The sequence below is a fragment of the Physeter macrocephalus genome, chromosome 11 (genome assembly GCF_002837175.3).
Source record: "Physeter macrocephalus isolate SW-GA chromosome 11, ASM283717v5, whole genome shotgun sequence".
Lineage (NCBI taxonomy): Eukaryota > Metazoa > Chordata > Mammalia > Artiodactyla > Physeteridae > Physeter > Physeter macrocephalus.
In genome coordinates this window covers 71,805,946-71,822,415 of record NC_041224.1, presented here as the reverse complement: position 1 = coordinate 71,822,415, position 16,470 = coordinate 71,805,946, and the positions used below count along the sequence as shown (strand labels likewise).

Genomic DNA, 16,470 nt, shown 5'->3' with positions numbered 1-16,470 from the left:
GAATGCATACAAGGGTGTCATCATCGATCCAAGCACGTGCTGGGAGGCTGCAGAACACAACCGGGCATGCCGTGGGGGTCTGCAGAGGAGCCATGACCCCGTAGTACTCCAAAACCCTGGGGAATCTACAGTCCTCAGGCCACTCAGCAAGAGCAACAGTCAATCCACTCTGGCAGCCACTGGGCCCGTCTGAGGAAAACCTCATATCCAATGGCACATCTCAGGTTGGGTGAATGCCTACCTTCCGGAGTTAGCCACGGTCACACATAGCAACACGCGCCTGTCCCATTTTTCCAGTTCTCCTTAGCACCTCCAGTCATCAGACAACGCGAAGGTCTTCTGGTCTTTGCCGACGGCCAGCCTTCCCCAGCAGCTACACCAGAGAAGCGGACATAGATCACACAGGCTTCAGAGTGGACCGGGTTGCTAAGAGAACATGATTCACACGAATGTTTACCTGGGCTTGAGCCCAGACCCTGCTTCCCAAGGACCTCTACCCTTACCGAGAACTCAATGTTTGTCCAGCTGCACAACTGCAGGAAGCTAGGCACGTACGTTGGCCGGTGTGTGAGAGGGAGTATGTGTGTGTTCACGCGTGTGCACGTGTGTGACTGTGACTGGGCACGAGGACGCGCGCTTCTGGGCTTCTCTGTGTGCCTCTGAATCCGCATCTTGGTCTCTGTGTGTCGCTGTGGCCCTCTGCCTCTGAAGCCGCATCTTGGTCTCTGTGTGTCGCTGTGGCCCTCTGCTGAGACCTCGAACAATAAAACCCACAGTTTATACACAGCGCCCTGCCGTTGGGCGCCCCAATTGAATGAAGAAAGACCCCTGCAAGCTTCAAGAGGCTGAATGTGAACTTTGACCCCACCAGGGGCTGTTGACATAGGCCACGGGAGATCCTGCCAGCATGTAGCACATCTGATGTGCACTTGGGGCCACTCCCAGCACTTCTGGAAGCAAGGAAACAGCCTATGGGCGGGCCAATACCTTCGTGCAGCTCGCTACAGACAAGATGCAGCCCGGCACCTCTGAAGGGGCTAACCAAATTCAGCCCAAGTGACAATCCTCACCAACTAGGCCAAATCACTTTCCGAGGACCCATGGGAATGACCACCACAGGAAGCGGTGGGCTTCAGCAACTATGACCCAGGTTCCAACCCCACGGCGGAAACTAGGCCACCTTCCCGGCCAAGTGTCGCCAGCGCCCAGCCGGAAGGGTTCGCGGCAATGAATCCGGAGTAAGCGCTCAAATGCTTGACAGCTTCGTCCTGTTTGCCCTCCTCCTGCTCACAGGGCAACTTGACCCTACTGGAAGCAAACACGGGGACACTGTACACCAGCGAAGACAGACCGCAAGCGTGTCGGCTTTGATGACACCGAACTTACCCCATGCATCCTGGCACTTCTGCACTGCCACAGCGACACTACTAAGGATCTCACAGAGATCAAAGGCACTGTCCCCGAGGACCACACACAGATTTCAAACGCAAGACCTGTGCCACGCGAGGGGACCGGGAAGCTGCAAAGGGAACAGTGGCTGTCCACAGCAGCGCACCTGGCATCGCAACAGTGCCACCATCTCTGCCCCGCCAACGGACTGCTCCAGATAAACCTCTGGCTGTTCCAAAAGCCTGCCTGCCACACGGGCCGGCCGCGTCATGCCCTCCGGGAGAAACACTTTCGCTTTGCACATTCCCAAACGAGGGAACAGAGTGGCCAAAGGGCATGTTCGCATCGGGCCGGCCACGTCATGCCCTCCGGGAGAAACACTTTCGCTTTGCACATTCCCAAACGAGGTAACAAAGTGGCCAAATGGCATGTGCGCATAACTCACCTACCCCCAAGGAGAACGGCACGGACGCCTCAGAATATCTCTCTTCTCTACGTCCCGCAAGACACCCTTGGGGCGTCATTCCTCCGCCAATGGAATCACAACTCTAGGCAGGTTACCTACCTCTCCGCATCCACGTGAACTGCCAAAGCCATCCCCTCCATAGGCAGCTGATGCCAGCCCATCACGAACATGACACATCCTTGGGAAGCCGAGGCTAGTGCCTGCCACCAAATGATGCCAGCCCATGCCACAACATCACACAGGACCTGTCCTCGTCACGCCTTACCGTTCTGTCCAGTCCATCGGCCACCACGCAGGCTTAAATACAACCCTCGGTCCTCACCCCACTCCACCGTGACCCACTTGCAGCCAACACTGTGCCGAGAGTTGCAGTACAGGAGCTCACAAGGGCAACAGCGAAGCCTACTCCCTCAGCACCCTTCTGCAGGGGCTGAACCCGAGCCCACCGCCACGCACTGCCCTAGACCGACCGGGCACTCTAGATCCTCACCGCGCCACACGCAACAACAGGGAAGGACACAGGCCTGGCCTGAGGCTCCAGGCTGCAACAAAGGAAGCTTGCTCTTTTCGGCTTCTGGACTCAAACCCAGAAGCGGCATGCACAAAGTGTGATCCTGGACAAAACACACCTACCCAAGCTGCAAGCTCACTGGGCCTAGAACAGCACACACTCCGACTCTGAAGACCAGAAGGGGACCTAGCTGCCTCGCAATCCCTCACCGGCCTTTCAGCAGGGACCTGCGATTCATGGACGACGCAGCTAATGTGCAGACACGGTTGACCCTTAGACGGGAGCCCCTCCAATGCTGGAGCCCTGGGTGGTGCTTGCATGCATGGCGGCAGGGGACGCGGGCCCTAACTCCTCACTCTCCCCTACCCCTGAGAGAGGAAACTTCCTGGACCTCACTTTTGATGGGGAGACGGTACAGCGTTCTCACTGAGTTTGTTCAGATTTTCCAAGGTATGCACACAAGGGTGTCATCATCGATCGAAGCACATGCTGGGACGCTGCAGAACACAACCGGGCAGGCCGCGGGGCTGTGCAGGGGAGCCTAGGGCTCGGAGTACTCCAAAAGAGTGGGGAATACACAGCCCTCAGGCCTCTCAGCAAGAGCAACAGTCAAACCACTCTTGCAGCCACTGGGCCCGTCTGAGGAAAACCTAACATCCAATGGCACATCTTGGGGTGGGTGAATGCCTACCGACCTGGGTTATCCACGTCCACGCTCGGCAACATGGCCCAGCTCTCGGGTTTCAGTTCTCCTCATCACCTCCAATCGGCAGACCACGCAAGCGTCCTGTTCTCTTTGCCATCGGCCAGCCTTGCCAATCAACTGCACCTGAGAAGTGGACAGAAATCACTCAGGAGTCAGACTTGCACCGAGGTCCTCTAGAACGTGACTCATGAGAACATTTCCCTGGGCTGGAGGCCCGAACCTGCTTCACAAGGACCTCTATCCCTTACGAAGACCTGAATGTTTGCCTGACAGCACGACGGCAGTAAGTTAGGCACGTACGTTGGCCGTTTTGTGTGAGGGTGTATGTGTGTGTTCCTGTGTGCGCGCGGGCGTGACAGTGACTGCGCGGGATGACGCGCTTGTGCTTTTCTGGGCTTGAGCCCAGACCCTGCTTCCCAAGGACCTGTACCCTTACCGAGAACTTAATGTTTTTCTAGCTGCACAACTGCAGGAAGCTAGGCACGTACGTTGGCCGGTGTGTGAGAGGGAGTATGTGTGTGTTCACGCGTGTGCACGTGTGTGACTGTGACTGGGCACGAGGCCGCGCGCTTCTGGGCTTCTTTGTGTGCCTCTGAAACAGCATGTTGGTCTCTGTGTGTCGCTGTGGCCCTCCGCTGAGACCTCGAATGATAAAACCCACAGTTTATACACAGCGCCCTGGTGTTGGACGCCTCAATTTAATGGAGAAAGACCCCTGCAAGCTTCAATAGGCTGAATGTGAACTTTGACTCCCCAGGGGCTGTTGACATAGGCCACAGGAGATCCTGCCAGCTTGTAGCACATCTGATGTGCACTTGGGGCCACTCCCAGCACTTCTGGAAGCAGGGAAACAGCCTATGGGCGGGCCAATACCTTCGTGCAGCTCGCTACAGACAAGATGCAGTCCGGCACCTCTGAAGGGGCTAACCAAATTCAGCCCAAGTGACAATCCTCGCCAACTAGGCCAAATCACGTTCCGAGGACCCATGGGAATGTCCACCACAGGAAGCGGTGGGCTTCAGCAACCATGACCCAGGTTCCAACCCCACTGCGGAAACTAGGCCACCTTCCCGGCCAAGTGTCGCCAGTGCCCAGCCGGAAGGTTTCACGGCCCTGAATCTGGAGTAAGCGCTCAAATGCTTGACCTCTTCTTCCTATGTGCCCTCCTCCTGCTCACAGGGCAGCTTGACCCTACTGGAAGCAAACACGGGGACACTGTACACCAGGGAAGACAGACCGCAATCATGTCGGCTTTGATGACACCGACCCTCCCACATGCATGCTGGCACTTCTTCACTTCCACAGCGACACTGCTAAGAACCTCACAGAGATCAAAGGTGCTGTCTCCAAGGACCACAGACAGACTTCCAACAGAAGACCTGTGCCACGCGAGGGGACCGGGAAGCTTCAAAATGAACAGTGGCTGTCCACTCCAGCGCACGTGGCATTGAAACAGTGCCACCATCTCTGCCCCGCCAACGGACTGCTCCAGATAAACCTCTGACTATTCAAAAGGCCTGCGTGCCACACGGGCCGGCCGTGTCATGCGCTCTGGTAGAAACACTTTCGCTTTGCATATTCCCAAACGAGGGAACAAACTGGCCAATGGTATGTTCGCATAACTCACCTACCCCTATGGAGACAGGCACAGATGCCTCAGGATGTGTATCTTCTCTACGTCCTGCAAGACACCCTTGGGACGTCATTCCTCCGGCAAGTGTATCACAAATCTATGCAAGTTACCTACCTCACCGCATCCACATGAACTGGCAAATCCTTCCCCTCCATAGGCAGCTGATGCCAGCCCATCATGAACATGACACGTCCTTGGGAAGCTGAGGTCAGTGCCTGCAACCCAATGATGCCAGCCCATGCCACAACATCACACAGGACCTGTCCTCATCACGACTTATCTTTCTGTCCAATCCATCAGCCACCCACCAGGCTTAAATACAGCCCTCGGTCCTCACCCCACTCCACCATGACCCACTTGCAGCCAACACTGTGCCGGGAGCTGCAGTACAGGAGCTCACAAGGGCAACAGCGAAGCCTACTCCCTCAGCACCCTTCTGCCTTGCCTGAACCCGAGGCCACCGCCACGCACTGCTCTAGACAGACCGGGCCCTCAAGATCCTCACCGCGCCACACGCAACAACAGGGAAGGCCACAGGCCTGGCCTGAGGCTCCAGGCTGCAACAAAGGAAGCTTGCTCATTTCGGCTTCCGGACTCAAACCCAGAAGCGGCATGCACAAAGTGTGATCCTGGACAAAACACACCTATCCAAGCTCCAAGCTCACTGGGCCTAGAACAGCACACACTCCGACTCTGAACACCAGAAGGAGAGCTAGTTGCCTCGCAATCCCTCACCGGCCTTTCAGCAGGGATCTGGGATTCTTATACGTCCCAGCTAATGTGCAGACACGGTCGACCCTCAGACAGGAACCCCTCCAATGCTGGAGCCCTTGGTGGTGTTTGCATGCATGTCAGCAGAGGACCCTGGCCCTCAATCCTCACTCTCCCCTACCCCCAACAGAGGAAATGCACTGGACCTCAGTTTCAATGAGGATATGGTAGAGTGTTCTTACTCATTTTGTTCAGATTTTCCAAGGAATTCATACAAGGGTGTCATCATCGATCGAAGCGCATGCTGGGACACAGCAAAACACAGCCGGGCAGGCTGCGGGCTGTGCAGAGGAGACATGACCTCAGAGTACTCCAAAAGAGTGGGGAATACACAGCCCTCAGGCCTCTCAGCAAGAGCAACAGTCAATCCACTCTTGCAGCCACTGGGCCTGTCTGAGGAAAACCTAATATCTAATGGCACATCTTGAGGTGGTTGAGTGCTTACCATCCTGAGTTATCCACGTCCATGTTGGCCAACATGGGCTCGCCTCACTTTTTCCATTTCTCCTCATCACCTCCAGTCATCAGACCACGCAATCCTCCTGTTCTCTTTGCCGATGGCCAGCCTTGACAATCAACTGCACCTGAGAAATGGATAGAAATCAAGCAGGATTCAGAATTGGACCGGGGTCCTCTAGAACATGATTCATGAGAACATTTACCTGGGCTGGAGCCCCGAACCTGCTTCGCAAGGACCTCTATCCCTTACGAAGAACTGAATGTGTGTCTGAAACACGACTGCTGGAAGTTAGGCACGTACATTGGCCGGTGTGTATGAGGGTGTATGTGTGTGTTCCTGAATGTGCACGTGTGTGACTGTGACTGCACTCAAGGACGCCCTTGTGGTTTTCTGTGTGGGCCTCTGAATCCGCGTCTTGCTCTTTGTGAGTCTTTCAGGCCCTCTGCAGTGACCCAGAACAGTAAAATTTACAGTTCATGCACAGCAGCCTGGCTTTGGATCCCCCCACCCCACTGAATCCAGAAAAACCCCTGTCAGCTTCAAGTGGCCACATGCGAACTTTGACCCCCAGGGGCTATTGAAATAGGCCGTCGATTCCCGCTCTCCCACAGCCATGCCTTCTGACCAAAGCTCAAAGACTCGATGAGACCTGCCTCCTTGCCGTGGGTGTCACGTCTACGTGGACCTGGAGACCCTGCTAGCTACTAGCACACCTGATATACACTTGGCGCCACTCCCAGTGCTTGTGGAAACAAGGCAACCTCCAGTGGATTTTGTTGACATCGACCTGCAGCTCACTACATGCAAAATGCAGCACGGCACCTCTCAAGGGGCTAACTGACTTCAGCCCCAGTGCCACTTCTCGCCAACTAGGCCAAATCACCTTCTGTGGACCCGTGGGAATGCCCACCACGGGAAGAGGTGGTCTTCAGCAACCATGACCCAGGTTCAAACCCCATGGCGGAAACTAGGCCACCTTTCTGGCCGTGTCTCAGCCAGCTCCGAGCCGGCAGGATTCGCAGCCCTGAATCCCGAGGAAACGTTCAAACACTCGACAGCCTCGTCCTAAGTCACTCCTCCTGCCCGCAGGGCGACTCGACCCTACTGGAAGCCACAAACATCAAGCGAACACGGGGACACTGTACACCTGGGAAAACAGACCACTAGCATGTCTGCTTTGATGATGCCAAACCCACCCCATGCATTCTGGAACTTCTTCACTGCCACAGTGACACTACCGAGGACCTCACAGGGTTCAACGGCACAGTCCCCGAGGACTACACACAGACTTCCAATGGAAGACCTATGCCATGCGAGGGGAGCTGGAAGCCTGCAAGAGCACATTGGCTGTGCACTCAGTGCACCAGGCAGCACAACAGTGCCCCCATCTCTGCCCCTCCAACGGACTGCTCCGGATAAACCTCTGCCTATTCGAAAGGCCTGCGGGCCACACGGGCTGGCCACGTCATGGCCTCCGGGAGAAACACTTTCGCTTTGCACAGTTCCTAATGAGGGAACAAAGCGGCCAAAGGGTATGTTTGCATAACTCACCTACCCTCAAGGAGTCCAGCACACACTCCTCAGCATGTCGATCTTTTCTAGGTAACCCAAGACACCCTTTGGGCATCATTTCTCCGGCAACGGGATCACAAGTCTACAGAGGTTACCTACCTCATCGCATCCACATGAACCGCCAAAACCATCCTCTCCATAGGCAGGTGATGTCAGGCCATCAAGATCATGACACCTCCTTGGGAAGCCGAGGCCAGTGCCTGCAACCCAACGATGACAGCCCATGCCACAACATCACATACGACCTGTTCTTATCATGCCTTACCAACCTGTCCAGGCCATCAGCCATGACGCAGGCTTAAATGCAGTACTCGCTCATCACCCCACTCCACGTAGACCCACTTGGTGATAACACTGTGCCAAGAGTTGAAGTACAGGAGTTGACAAGGGCAACACCGAGGCTTAATCCATCAGCCACATTAGGCCGACGCCCAACCTGAGCCACACCCGTCCACAGCTCCAGCCTCACTTGGCAGTCAAGAAACTCACCCTGCCAAACGCAAGAACAGGGAGGGTCACAGGCCTGGTCTGAGGCTCCAGGCTTCAACCAGGGAAGCTTGCTCATTTTGGCTTCCACACTCAACCCCTGAAGTGGCATGCATGAAGCGTAATCCTGGCCAAAACACACCTGTCCAACTGCAAGCTCACTGGGCCTAGAGCAGCACACATTCCGACTCTGAAGACCAGCAGGAGAGCCTGCCGCCACGCAATCCCTCACCAGCCTTTCACGAAGGACCTGGGATTCACAGGAGACCCAGCTTATGGGCAGACACTGTCAACCCTCAGACAGGAGCCCCTCCAATGCTGGAGCCCTGAGTGGTGTTTGCATGCATGTCGGCAGGGGATGCTGGCCCTCACTCCTCATTCTCCCCTTCCCCCGAGAGAGGAAACGTCCTGGACCTCAGTTTTGATGAGGAGACAGTACAGCGTTCTCACTCATTTTGTTCAGATTTTCCAAGGAATGCATACAAGGGTGTCATCATAGATCCAAGCACATGCTGGGACCCTGCAGAACACAACCGGGCAGGCTAAGAGGCTCTGCAGAGGAGCCATGACCCCGGAGTACTCCAAAAGCCTGGGGAATCCACAGTCCTCAGGCCACTCAGCAAGAGCAGCAGTCAATCCACTCTTGCAGCCACTGGGCCCGTCTGAGGAAAACTTAATATCCAATGCACATTTTAGAGTGGGTGAATGCCTACCATCCTGAGTTATCTGCGGCTACACTCAGCAACATGCTCCCGTCTCAATTTTTCCAGTTCTCCTTAGTACCTCCAGTCATTAGACAATGCGAAGGTCTTGTCTTTGCCAATGGCCAGCCTTGCCCAGCAACTGCACCTGAGAAGTGGACAGAAATCACTCAGGCTTCAGAATTGGACCAGGGTCCTTAGAGAACATGATTCATGTGAACATTTACCTGGGCGTGAGCCTGGAACCTGCTCCCCAAGGACCAAGTGTTTGGGGAATGCCTACGGCCCTGAGAGATCCATGGCCAGGTTCAGCACCCTGGGCCCGCCTCACTTCTTTCATGTCTCCCTCATACCTCCAGTCATCATACCACGGGAAGGTGTTCTTGTCTTAGCGGACAGCCAGCCTTGCCTGGCAACTCCACCTGAGAAATGGACAGAAATCACACGCGGGTTTCAGAATCGGACCCGGGTCCTCACAGAAGAAGATTCATGCCAATGTTTACCTGGGGGTAGGCCCTGCACCTGCTTCCAACTACATCTTTCCCTTAGGGAGGACTGAATGCATGTCTGATGGCAGGAGTGTAGGACATTAGTCACTTATGTTTGCCTGTATGTGTTTGTTCGTTTGTGTTTTTAGTGAAATGGCATTCCTTCTATACATCACTGTGGCCTGTGCCATGTGAAATGCAAAGAATTCCCATGCACACTATGATTTGTGCTTCATGCCAGGATCTGCCGCCTAAGTCAAAATCTTCACATTTTGTCAAATCTTCTTATTTTTCATTTTTCATACTTATTGTCCTATGTTATATTCTCCCATGAAAAGGTATCACTGCCCTTCCCAACACATAATTTGTACCTCTCACCTGATATGTTCATGGACTTTTATAAACCCTTAAGCAATGTCCCTCACAGAGCTCCTTTTTAAAAATATTATCTTTTTTTTGCCAACAAACACATGAAAGGATGTTGACCATCACTAATCATTAGAGAAATGCAAATCAAAACTACAATGAGGTATTACCTCATACCAGTCAGAATGGCCATCATCAAAAAATTTATAAACAGTAAATGCTGGTGAGGGCGTGGAGAAAAGAGAACCCTCCTGCACTGTTGGTGGGAATGTAAATTGATACAGCCACTATGGAGAACAGTATGGAGGTTCCTTAAAAAACTACAAATAGAACTACCATATGACACAGCAATCCCACTACTGGGCATATACCCTGAGAAAACCATAATTCAAAAAAGAGTCATGTACCACAATGTTCACTGCAGCTCTATTTACAATAGCCAGGACATGGAAGCAACCTATGTGTCCACTGACAGATGAATGAATAAGAAGATGTCGCACATATACACAATGGAATATTACTCAGCCATAAAAAGAAACGAAATTGAGTTATTTGTAGTGAGGTGGATGGACTTAGAGTCTGTCATACAGAGTGAAGTAAGTCAGAAAGAGAAAAACAAATATCGTATGCTAATACATATATATTGAATCTAAAAAAAAAATGGTTCTGAAGAAGCTAGGGGCAGGACCGGAATAAAGACACAGACGTAGACAATGTACTTGAGGACAGGGGGAGGGGGAATGGTAAGCTGGGACGAAGTGAGAGAGTGGCATGGACATATATACACTACCAAATGTAAAATACATAGCTTGTGGGAAGCAGCCACATAGCACAGGGAGATCAGCTCAGTGCTTAGTGACCACCTAGAGGGGTGGGATAGGGAGGGTGGGAAGGAGACGCAAGAGAGAGGAGATATGGGGGTATATGTATAGCTGATTCACTTTGTTATAGAGCAGAAACTAACACACCATTGTAAACCAATTACACTCCAATAAAGATGTTAAAAAATATATTATCTTTTTTCCTGAACATAACACCTTTGTGGAAAATATCTCCAATTTTATGTGCTCTTTTTGCACACATTTTAAAAAGATTATCCTTAGACCTGTTTTTTATTATGAATCACCATATGTTATGCAACATATTTTATATTCCATTTCATGTTATTACAAAATGTAAACTATCCTATTCACAAAAGGCAAAAAGAACAATAGCAATAAAATATCTTTTTCACAAAAATTTAAATGAAAAATTTACATACATTTTTCTTTACCAGTATTACTGTATTTTGTGAAATAAGGATTTAATTTTACAGATAAACTGTAACCAGCAGAATCACAAGTGGTGATTTTCAAATTATATTTCTGGTAAAATCTTTCCTCCCGTATCATATAATCAGCTCTTTCAACTGAAGAAGAAAAGAAATAACTCAATTAAAATTGTTGAAATTATTTTAATAGACACTTCTCAAGAGAAGATACACAAGTGATTATAATCCTTTCAAGATATTACGGACTTCATTAGTGATTGGTAAAATCAAAAATGAAATGAGAAGTGACAGCACCAAATCTGACACATGAGGAACTCCAACACCTGTCCCTTCATAAACAATAACGAAAAAGTGGTAAATGCTTGCACTATCAACTTTTTTGCAAATCTGCAAATTCACCAAGTAATAGCTGTCACTAGGCAATCTCTTAATCAAGAAACATAGTTCAATTTCTAAAATCCAGAAACTTTGGGCTGTTTAACTAACTCTAGTCCCATGTCTTATTCCCCAAGTCAGTGATATTATCAAGAATAACACTCCACATTCCTGGTTCTTGTAGTGGAAAGAGTCAGACTGACCTCATATCCAAAGAATTGTAATTTCTCCTTTTAATTTATGATTTATATTGGCTCCCTAAAACACTGGTTCAAAGACTTGCTTTTCTTTCTTCTAATTCAGAAGTCACTCAATGCTACAGCAGCTAGATTGGTGGTAATTTGCATTGTTTGTCGCTGCTGCCTAATGCAATGGATTACAGTTGTAACAGAAAATAAATTAAACCAAAACCTTATGAGGAAAGTTCAGGAATGAATTTTTTGTGTTTTTGGAGTAATGGTTATCAGGTGATTCCATATGTTCCTCATAATCTATAAGGGCATCACAGAGGCAGAGTTATGTGCCTATTCAGGGAAGACTTGAGAAGGCCTAAGGTCTCCTTTGTGAGTGAACTTGAGGCTCTTGACAAGCAAAAATTGAGGCTAAGGGAAAGCTTAAAATGCCTGGCTAAGTGTTAAAGGCATATACTAACATACACAGAGAGACTTCTGAAAGACAGGGAAATGTTTTGTCTTCAGGATTTCTAAAGAAATCTTTGTCCAATTTTTAGCCGACCACAAATCTAATGAAACAGTCTTCAGTGAACACATACCACAAATAACTTCAACAACAAAAAGCAACAACAGACAATCAGGTAAGGCAGATGGTCTGATTTCCAGACTTGCCACATTATGATATTCATAATGTCCAATTTTCAACATAAAAGTACTGGGCATTCAAGGAAACAATGAAGTATGTCCCACACACAGAGAAAAAAAAATAAGAACAAGCAATAGAAACTCTCCCTGAAAAGCCAAGACATTCGACTCAAAGACAAATATTTTAAATCAGTTACTTTAAATGTGTTGAAAGAGCTAATGGAAAACATATTTAAGAACTAGATGAACCCCACAAGCACTGTCTCATGAAATAGGTGTATCAATAAAGAGACAGAAAGTTTTCAAACAAATCAAGTAGAAATTCTGGAGTTGAAAAGCACAATAGCAAGTGTTGAAAAACTCACAAAAAGGGGTCCATGACAAATTGAGTTGAAAAAATAAAACTAACTTGAAGATAAGTCAATTGAAATTATCCAGTTATAGGAAGAGAAAATTTATTTTTTAATGGACATAGCCTAAAAGTCCTATGAGGCTACCATCCAGTGTACCAACATAAGCATAATGAGAGTCACAAAAGAAGAAAGGAACAGAAAGTATATTTCAAGTAATAATGGACAAAACTGCCCAAAGTTGATGAAAAGTGATAAACTACCTATACAAGCAGTCTAATGAACTCCATGTAGGATAAATTCAAACAGATTCATACTGAGACACATCATTATGAAACTATTCAAATAGAAAGTCAAAGAGAGAACCTTGAAAGCAGCAATAGAGAAGGGACTCATCACATAGAAGTGATCTTCAATAAAATAACAAGTGATTTTTCATCATACAACATGGGGTCAGAAGGCAGTAGGATGATAGTTTCAAAGTTATGCAACAAAAAGACATTCAACTAGGAATTCTTGATCTGACAATAAAGCCTTACAAAAATGAAGGAGAAATTAAGATATTCTCAGACAACAAAAACTGAGAATGTTCTTTGACGGCAGCCTTTCCCTACAACAAATGTCAAAGGAAGTCAAGCTGAAATGAATGGACCATATACAATAACTTGAATCCACATCAAGAAATAAATAATATCAGTAAAGTTAACTTCACAAGCGAATATAAAAGCCAATATTAATGTGTTTTTTGTAACTCCTCTCTTTTCCTATCCTATGCTTGAATAACTGCATAAAACAAAAGTTATCAGTCTGTGGTGATGAGTACATAAGTATAGAGACATAATTTGTGACAATGACAACACACAGGAGAAATGGAGCAATATGGAAACAAAGATTTTATATACTATTGAAATTAAATTGGTATTAATTAGAACTAGTTTGTTATAAATTAAGAAGTTAATTGTTACCCCTAGGGCAACCACTAAGAAAATAACTTAAAATATATATAGTAAAAACAAAAGGGAAAAAAAGAATTTTAAATGGTGCACTCAACAATATCTACTTAACACAAAAAAAGCAATAGTGAAGACCAAAAAACATGTAAGACACAGAAAAAAATGAACAGCAAAATGGCAGTAGTCCTCCTTTATCAGTAATTACATTAAACAGAAATGGTATAAAATGTATAATGAAAGACAGAGATTGGCAAAATGGACTTAAAAACATGATCCAACTCTGTTATCTGCCAGAGACACACTTTACATTCAAAGAGAAAAACTGGTTGAAAATTAAAGCATGAAATAAATATTTCATATAAGTTGTAACCAAAAGAGAGCTAGAGTGACTATACTAATATCAGACAAAATTTGTTTTCAAACAAAAATTGTTTCAGGGGTCAATTAAACATTGATGAAAAAGTCAATTGATTAAGAATATATGACAATCATAAACATTTACACAACCTAACAACAGAGTCCCAAAATATTTGAAGCAAAATTGCACAGAATTGAAGAGAGAAACAGGCATCTCTACAATATGTGGATACTTCAATGTCCTACTTTTAATAACCAATAGAAAAATTAGAAAGAAGATCATTCTGGAAATAGAGCACTTGAACAACACCATAAATCAACTACACCTAACGAACTTACGCAGAACACTCCACCTAAAAGCAGAAGATTACACATTTTTCTCAAGTGCATAAGGAACATTTTCAGAATAGACCAGAAATAACACCCAAAATAAGTTCAAATAAATTTTAAAACATTGAAATCATATAAAGTATGTTCACTGACCACAATGGAATTAAATTAGAAATCAGTAACAGAAGGAATTTTAGAAGACTCACACACGTGGAGATTAAGAAACACATTCCTAATGAAAAATGAATCAAATAAGATTCTCTCATTCTCAAGGTAAATTATTAAGTTATTTGAGATCAATAAAAATTATCATACAACATTCCAAAACTTATGAGATGCCAAAAGCAGTACTTGAGGGGAAAATTTTATTTTATTTTATTTTATTTTATTTTATTTTGTGGTATGCGGGCCTCCCTCTGTTGTGGCCTCTCCCGTTGCGGAGCACAGGCTCCGGACGCGCAGGCCCAGCGGCCATGGCTCTCGGGCCCAGCGGCTCCGCAGCATGTGGGATCCTCCCAGACTGGGGCGCGAACCCGGTTCCCCTGCATCGGCAGGCGGACGCGCAACCACTGCACCACCAGGGAAACCCCAGGGGAAAATTTTATAGCTGTTAAAACTTACATTAAAAAATGAAGAAAGAGTTCAAGTCAATAATATAGCCTTATACCTTAAGAAGGTAGAAGAAGAGAAACCCAAACATAAAGCAAGAAAAGGAAGAAAAAAAAAGATTAGCATAGAAAATAATAAAGATTAAAGATTGAAATAATCAATTGAATAAAAAATTAAAAATCAATGAAACCAAAAAGGGATTCTTTGAAAACTTCAACAAAATTCAGAAAGTTTTAGCTAAACTGACCAGAGGAAAAGAGAGAAGATTCAACTTACTAATGTCACAAATGGACAGAGGCACATTATTACTGATTTCAAAGAAATGAAAAGGGTTATAAACAATACTAGGAACAAGTGTATATCAACAAATTAAACAATCTAGATGTAATGGACTAATTCCAAAAAACATAAAAATTATCAAAAATAACTTAAGAATAAATTGAAAATCCTAATAGACCTTGCTATGGTATGAATTTTTGTGTCCCCCCAAAATTTATATTTTAAAATCGCAACTCCCAAAAGTTAACGTATTAGTAGGTAGGGCCTTTGGGAAGTGTTTGGACCATAATGGTGGAGACCTGGTGAATGAGATTCCTTTCTTATAAAAGAGACCTCCACTAAACTCTTTTATTCCTTTCACCATGTGAAGATACAAGAAGTCTTCAACTCAGAAGAGGATCCTTACCCGAGCATACCAGTGCCCTGATTTCAACCATGCTGGTATTCCAGCATCCAAAACTTGAAAAATAAATTTCAATTGTTTATACGCTACCTGGTCAGTGGTGTCTTGTTATGAAGGCCCAGATGGACCATGACAGATTAATAAAAAAGTGACTGAGTCAGAAATTAAAAAAAAAAAAAACAAAACTACTAGCAAAGAAAAGCCTAGGACCATATGCTTCGCTGGTGAATTCTATCAAATATTTAAGGAAGAATTAACATCAATACTTCTCAAACTCTTTCAAAATATAGAGGAGGAAGAAACACTTCCTAACTCATACTATGATGCCAACTTAACAGTGATACCAAAGCCAGACAAGGACATCACAAGGACCTCACAAACTAGTGAATGTAACAAAAAAAAGTAGACTCACAGATATAGAGAACAAAGTAGTGGTTACCATTGGGGAGAGGGAAGGGAGGGGATGAATTTGGTGTAGTGGATTAACAGGCACAAACTATAAGGTATAAAATAAGCTACAAGCTATATTGTACAACATGGGAAAAATAAGCAATATTCTATAATAATTACAAATGGAGTACAACCTTTAAAAATTGTGAATCACTATATTTATACCTGTAACTTATATAATATTTTACATCAACTTTACTTCAATTAAAAAAAAGAAGTGATGAGACAGGACATCATCTTGTTCCCAATCCTAGGAAAAAGTACTTCTTTTTTAAAACACCCTGGGTTGTACATTTTTAATACTTGCCATTTACAGCATTAATACCATATGTCAATTTAATTCTACACATTAAGACAGCAACCATGCACTACAAATCAACTTATATACTAACATGGATGAATAAACAATTATGTAATTTTAGGATCATATTTATTAGACCAAAATATGTTCTAGTGTTCCTGTCATTCATAATTATACTCAAATGTTTTTTAATGATAAGAGTTTCTACAGTTCATGTCAGTATCTGGTAGGGCTCTTTTCCTCCCTAATATTACAATTATTAATGTTCATGGCTATTTTATTAGTTGTTATTGAGTTCATTTGAATTATTTTGCTAGGTTCTGGAGAAGTGAAAACATATACTACAATACATAAATTAATAAATAAGTATAAAAATGACAAAAACAATTATTACTTCAAAGAATTTGTGACCATAACTTTGTCAAG

At 46.0% G+C, this 16,470-nt stretch overlaps 3 non-coding genes across 3 annotated transcripts; all 3 read right to left on the bottom strand.

Annotated features, from left to right (window-relative positions):
- Positions 1-2,753: 2,753 nt before the first annotated feature.
- LOC112066305 (small nucleolar RNA SNORD116) lies at positions 2,754-2,846 on the bottom strand. Its single transcript, XR_002892547.1, has one exon. It is a non-coding gene; the product is annotated as a small nucleolar RNA SNORD116 (small nucleolar RNA).
- Positions 2,847-5,618: 2,772 nt separating this feature from the next.
- On the bottom strand, positions 5,619-5,711 carry LOC112066303 (small nucleolar RNA SNORD116). The gene has a single exon (XR_002892545.1). It is a non-coding gene; the product is annotated as a small nucleolar RNA SNORD116 (small nucleolar RNA).
- A 2,693-nt stretch (positions 5,712-8,404) lies between these two features.
- Positions 8,405-8,497, bottom strand: LOC112066301 (small nucleolar RNA SNORD116). Its single transcript, XR_002892543.1, has one exon. It is a non-coding gene; the product is annotated as a small nucleolar RNA SNORD116 (small nucleolar RNA).
- Positions 8,498-16,470: the final 7,973 nt, after the last annotated feature.